This window comes from Cynocephalus volans, chromosome 8 (assembly GCF_027409185.1).
Source record: "Cynocephalus volans isolate mCynVol1 chromosome 8, mCynVol1.pri, whole genome shotgun sequence".
NCBI classification, from domain to species: Eukaryota; Metazoa; Chordata; class Mammalia; order Dermoptera; family Cynocephalidae; genus Cynocephalus; species Cynocephalus volans.
The window spans coordinates 116,326,232-116,333,006 of NC_084467.1; the positions used below are offsets into that span (position 1 = coordinate 116,326,232).

At 38.8% G+C, this 6,775-nt stretch overlaps 1 pseudogene; it reads left to right on the forward strand.

The window, feature by feature from the left end:
- Window positions 1-5,379: 5,379 nt before the first annotated feature.
- On the forward strand, window positions 5,380-6,199 carry LOC134384324 (olfactory receptor 6N2-like; annotated as a pseudogene).
- Window positions 6,200-6,775: the final 576 nt, after the last annotated feature.

The window sequence follows — 6,775 nt, forward strand, 5'->3', positions numbered from 1 at the left end:
TGGTTCATAGTCCTGACACTGGAACGGGTGTGACCTTGGGAACATTATTAAACTCTCTCTGCTTCAGTTTTCTCAGATGTGAAATGGGAATAACAATATGTCTTAGCTAGAAAATGCTCAAAAAATGGGTCTTTTATTGGAGCCAGGATTCAAATTAAGATTTCTGAGCCTCTACAACCCATGCTTTTTTGTCAGAATAGGCAACTCCTATCAGACGGTCTTCTCACAGGAAAATATGGGGTAGGATCAGGCACAAGTTCAGGGAGAGTAATTGCCTGAAAAGACAGGGGAGAATACTTCTGTGGTAACAGAAGAAATGGGAGAGTGCATTTGTTTATGGAAAGAGTGTTAGGAGGATTGGGGTAATGTTTTCAGAGCCAGAGTCCAAGACTGTATGTTAAGAAGTCACTACAGAACGGCAGGCGGAGTGGTAAGGAAGGTGAAGGTATAGCAAGCATTTGGAGAAAGGTTTCTCTGAGCCCACCTCCTCAGGTGGGGGCACACTCTGCCTGTCACCAGTGCCCTCCCAAGAGCCTGAGTCTCACCTGCCTCTGGGGCTGGAGATCTCTCTCTTCCCTGTGCCCCTTGTTGTCTTAAAGAATCAGCTCTGGGGACTGTGCCTGTGGGGATAAGACTCAATGAAGAGAAGAAAAGTCTCCTAAATCCAGTCTCAATTTCCCACATGTATACCTAGCCAGGCAAGACCAAAGCAGACACAGTGATTTTTGGTGGTTGGCAGGTGAACTGGGGGCTACACTTGCTGTACTGATCTGCAATCTGAGTGTTGGGACTGATAACAGATTTGAAAACATTCTACTTTGATATCAGAGAGGTGGTTTAGTGGAAAAATGATTTAAATAACTGGGACTGGGAATATCCAATTTTGAGATCTTGTAGTATCAGATTTGGAAGAAATTTTATTTATTTATTTATTTATTTTATTTTATTTTTTTGTGTGTGTGCTTAGCTCTCAGTTGCCAGTGTAGAATGGAGAACACATTAAGTTATGGATAAGATAGTCAGCAGTGGAAAGGTGGAAAGGTGAGGAGAAGAATAAAGAAATTCTGTATAAATTCTACTTATTATTCTGACCACATTATTAGAAATATCCAATTTGCTGGTTTATGACATCTTTATTAGCTCATTCGTCATATAATCTAGAAGGGATAACATGTGACACATTCACAGATGTTTTAAACATTATTCTGTAATGCTTATCTTCCAGTTCTGAACACCAGAATCTTGGTTGCAAAGATGTTTAAAGTCAATAAATCAGGTACCTTTCTACTAAACAACATAAAAGGGATTCTTGAGTCAGGACTTAAGAAAGAGAACTCAGGGTTGAGAAGAGAACCCGAGTTGTGGAATGAACTAGGCTCAGTTAACTTAAGTATAAATATATATTAAAATATGTCCATGGAAGAGTTTTGGAGAAATCCCCTATTTTCCTCATTAATTATATCAATTAGAATATTCTTGGTTAATAAGTTAATAGAAAACCCTGATTTCAACTGGCTTAAACATAGGGAAACATTATTTTGCATAAATGGAAGTCCAGTGGTTGGGCAGGATTCAAGATTAGTTGATTTAGTAATTCAGCAATTTCATGAAATACTGAAGTCTTTCCATTTATCCACTCTGCGAACTTCTGAATATAGGTTTAGTTGAATATACACACAATAAAGAAAGTCCATCTCTTCCTCTGTCTCTTTCATGGTAGTGAGGAAACTTTTCCCCCAAACTCCCCAGAAACTTTTCCTCATCGGGTCACATGTCTATTTCTAAACCAATCACTGGCGAAAAATAAAATAAAATAAAATTACCACAACTAGCCTGGACTAATCATCTGGTGGGGAGAATGACAGGAGTCAGCCATCAGGAACACTGTAGAAGGGAATTGCAGTAGAGGAAACTGTTTCTCACTGGTCTTGCCCATATCCTCTGCCTCCTCTGCCCCTTGATTCTACATCATTTATGCTCTTCACCCATTCCAAACTGGCCATGCTGAAATGTTTTCTTTCTGACGTGGTATCGGTAGAGCATTCTCATTCTTTTCACTTTTCTGTCTGCAATTATTAAAAATACATATTTTAGATGAGAGTGTCTTTATCAGCTTCATTTCTGGACCTAGTTGCTGCTGTTCCTATTAGCTGTTAGAAAGATTTGTTCAGCACCAGACCTCAAGGCAGGGGAACTCTATTTTCATGCCTTCTTTGCAAAAGCAGGCCTATAGTATGTGCCTTTAAAGACAAAATTCTCGGTTTTTCAAGATGGCGGCAGCTGCGGCGGCTGGCACGGAGAAATTTTAAAGGCCATCTTGCCAGCCTACTGTCTTCCCTATTTGATCCTTAAATTCACTCTACAATCAAGAGTTTGGTTAACACCTGCTTTGAAAATGTTGCGACAAGGAATTGTCCTGTGTGCTGCTCTAGACTTGTTATGTGCTGGTAAGAAAAGCAGAAAGTGGAGATTTCTAAAAAATATCATTTATGACATAGGAGCTGTGACTAAGAAGATTTAACGAGGTATTGTGTCCTCCCAAGAGTAGATGTATTTGAAAAAATCTTCACCTAGAGAGGGTTACATAGGTTCTCTAATTGGGGATTAAAGACACTTGGTGGTACAAGAATTTAGTGTTGGAGGGTTTCAGAGAGCTCCTGAAATTATTCTACGTATACAAGACCGTACTTAACCTACACATACAGTTGGCTTCAGAAAAGCTAATTCGTAGAAAGAAGAAAAATAGTCCATAACAGTCCCTTGAACACAGATGATGAACAAAATATTTATTGAATTTAATTTCTCTGGATCAGTGGAAATAATGACGGGCCCTTCAACAAGATTAGGGAAAGTGAGGCCAGACTAAATTTGACATGCTAAGATCATTTGCATATATTGAGGTTCAGATGCTCCGAGGACAACAGGAAGGATGTGTTCAGGTGAAATTGAAAAAAATATATGTATAACCTAAATTGAGGCTAGAACAAAAAGAAATCAAGTACATTTAAGTAACATTAATTGAATTCACAATTCTACGCTTATTGTTCCAGGTATTAGTAGGGAGACATGCAATAATTAATGAAGTATTATATTTACTTTCAAAGATCTTACCAATTTACAGGAAGGCAGACTTGATAAAAAGGTAACATGCTGTGCTAAGTGGACACTGTAAAAGTTATGAGACCATAGAGGAAAGAATAAGTAACTTTTTCTGGGGGAATCAGGAAAGGCTTCATTAAAGAGCTAACCTCGGGCCTGATTTTGAAGGACGAGTATCAGTTACCAGCTGGAGAAAACACGAGGACAGTATACAACCGAAGCAGATGGTCAGCAGGGGCAAAGGTACCCAAAATGTAACAAAGCAAGGATTTCTGTTTGTACATGTCTGTCTCCTGTGATTGGAGAGATGAATGTACAGTCTCTTTAGAATGGAACAGATTCAACAGGAGGGGTACCTTAATTACTAATTGCTTTCAATGAATTTAGCATTTTGAAGTATCAAACCTGAAAGTTTATTTCTGCTGCAGGGCAGGCATAAGGGTTTGGGAGAAATGTTTGGAGTTGAGGGGTTGGTATGAGTTAAAGGGAAAGTATTGGTCTACTACTTACTAAGTTAATTATTTACATTAATTAGTTTGATTAAATATTTAATTTTCTTTAAATATTTTTAATGTGACAGCCATTATGCCAAGTGTTGGAATGACAACAACAACAATGAAAAGCAAGAGACTGCAGTTTGTCAGTATGATGGCTGAAATTGGACCCCATCTTCAAATGCAGTGTGATCTACCCAAGGTATAGTGTCGCTGACACTGGTTACCATTTTTATGCATTTAAAGTCACATAATTTGGGTTTTTTGTTGTTACTTTTTTCTTCTTTTTCTTTGTTTTGTATCTATCTCACATCGTTCTTTAGAACTATGAGAATGTTCAATACTTTGTGTGTTTTGTTGTTGTTGTTGTTGTTGTTGTTGTTTTGGTGTGAAATTTCACCAAGCCAGCTCTGTATTTATATAATTAGTTTCTAAAAATACAGAATTTATGCTTATGGCCACTTTATTAAGTTTCTTTTAATCTGTATTCTCTCACCAAGTGTGTTAACCGGCCCCCTCATCTTTCCATTAGCAACACCCATGAGGCAAATTCACACCTTCATCTCTGCCCTTGAGGTGAGAAGAGTTAAATTTCAGTTATGTTTTAAAAATCTATGTCTGGCTGCACCCCTCACCTATCTAACATTCTTTGGTGGTGCCCCACATCTTTTGAGACAAGGTTCCAAATCATTGGGTGAGCTTTGCCACTTCTCTTACCATACAGGAAACATGTGTTTCCTTAACTCAGGCTGCTTATGCTCAGGGCCTGTATATTTTGTCTGAAACTTTTCTTTTTTTATGCTATCTAGCTGGTTACTGCTGTTCTTGTGAAATTCAGCTCAAGGGCTTTCTCTTCTAAGGAGCCTTTTTCAGTCATCTTGCTCGGAGAAATGATCTCCTTCCCTGGCACTTTGCAGTGTTCTGAACTTCACAGGTTATATTGAGATGACTGACTGATGTCTCTGCTTCTGCTATGAGGTTGACAGTTATTGGGAGGCAGGGATTGCACCTTGCTGAATTTTGTATTTCTTATGCCTGACATGTATGTTTTCAATAAAAAATTTAGTTTTACAGAGGTGAACTGGGCAGTAAGAAAAGATTTGCTTCTGCACTAATCTCATATACAGAATTCCCCCTTTGAAACTTAACTGAAAAAATAACTATGACCTGAGGAGAGAAGATAAAAAATTTGGGGAAAGACACAAAGTATAGAAATAATCAGCATGGGCCGAGCCCGTGGCGCACTCGGTAGAGTGCTGCGCTGGGAGCGCGGCGACGCTCCCACCGCGGGTTCGGATCCTATATAGGAATGACCAGTGCACTCACTGGCTGAGTGCCGGTCACGAAAAAAAAAATGACAAAAAGAAAAAAAAATTTTAAAAAAAAGAAATAATCAGCATGAAGTTAGAGTGCATAAATTCAAATTTTATTTCTGTGACATAGTATCTGTATGAAATAGGAGTGTCATAATCTCTCCATTCTCTCTGTTCCTGAGTCTTCTCATCCTTGAAACAGACATAACAATGGTTCTTGTCTCTTTGGCCTATGAAAATTAATTAAAGTATTGAATTCAAAACACTTGTAAAAATGTTTGGTTACCACTAAGTTCAAATAAGAGTAAGCTATTTTTTTAGGCTAGTATTAACAGTAGTAGCAGCAGTAGTACTAATTGATGTGTTATCTCTAAATATTAAAAAGAGAGAGAGAATATGAAATTAAGTTTTGACCTGGATTTGACAGTCACCTTGACACAGTTTTCTCCTCTCCTTCTCCACCTCAGCCTCCCATGGAGCAACGTAACCACTCGAGCCTGGCTGAATCTGTGCTCCTTGGCTTCCCCAACGTGGGACCTCTCAGGCTCTGGCTTTTCGTGCTGCTGCTGATGGCATACCTGCTGACCGTCTGTGGCAACATGCTCATCTTCTTAGTTATACAACTGGATGCAGCCCTACACATGCCCATGTACCATTTCATCAGCGTTCTCTCCTTGGAGTTGTGCTATACAGCCACCACCATTCCCAAGATGCTAGCTAATCTCCTCAGTGAGAAAAATACCATTCCTTTTTCAGGATGCCTCCTTCAGACCTACTTCTTCCATTCCCTTAGGGCCTCTGAATGCTACCTTCTTACAGCCATGGCCTATGACCTGGCCATCTGCCGACCCCTCCACTACCCTGAAATTATGACCATGGCACTCTGTGCCAAAATGGTTGCTAGTTATTGAACTTGTGGCTTCTTTTGTCCCATTTTTGAGGTCATCCTGGTCTCACACATGCCCTTCTGTGGCTACAATGAAATCCAACACATCTTCTGTGACTTTCCTCCTCTGCTGAGCTTGGCCTGCAAGGACACATCCACTAATGTTCTGGTGGACTTTGCCATCAATGCCTTCATTATTCTCATCACCTTCCTCTTTATCATGGTTTCTTATGGCAGGATTATTGGGGCTGTGCTGAAGATAAAAATGGCTGTGGGAAGAAAGAAGGCCTTCTCTACATGTGTCTCACATCTCCTTGTATGTGCGGCTGAAAAAGAGCTATTCACTGACCCTTGACTGAACACTTGGCTGTAGTCTACTCTATATTCTATATATAATATTGTTGTGAATCTAAATTTTCATGGGAAACTGAGAGTAAAAGGATTTAGAAATCATATAGGGAAAGACAACTTTATTTTGGCCTGCTTCATAATTTCTTTAGGTTCTTTTAAGCTCACTTTCTTATTACTTTTTAAATCTACAACAATGTGCCAGCTACCTTTCTTGGCACTGAAACACCTTTATTATGCAGAACTTACAAATTGGCAAAGAAATGCAAAAGGCACAAGCTAGATAGTAGATTACCAATTTTTCAAAAAATGGTTGAAGTATAACACACAAAGGACTGTACAAAACATAAATGTGCACTCAATGAACTTTCACATATTGAAATGTAATCTCTTTTATGTAATGAGCATTCAGAACAGAACGTTGGTAATTCCAATATTTGCTTTATATCTGGATCTGTTTTCTGTGAATTGTTTTGCTCTTGATTATGTTTTAGGTGGTTTTTGTTTGTTTGTTTGTTTTTGTTTTCTTCTGTTTCTTGTTTATATGTGTACCTCATAGCTTTTTGTTAAAAGTCAGACATATTTTGTAGTACAGTAGAGACTGAGGTAAATTTATGCCTCAGAATGGGCATGTC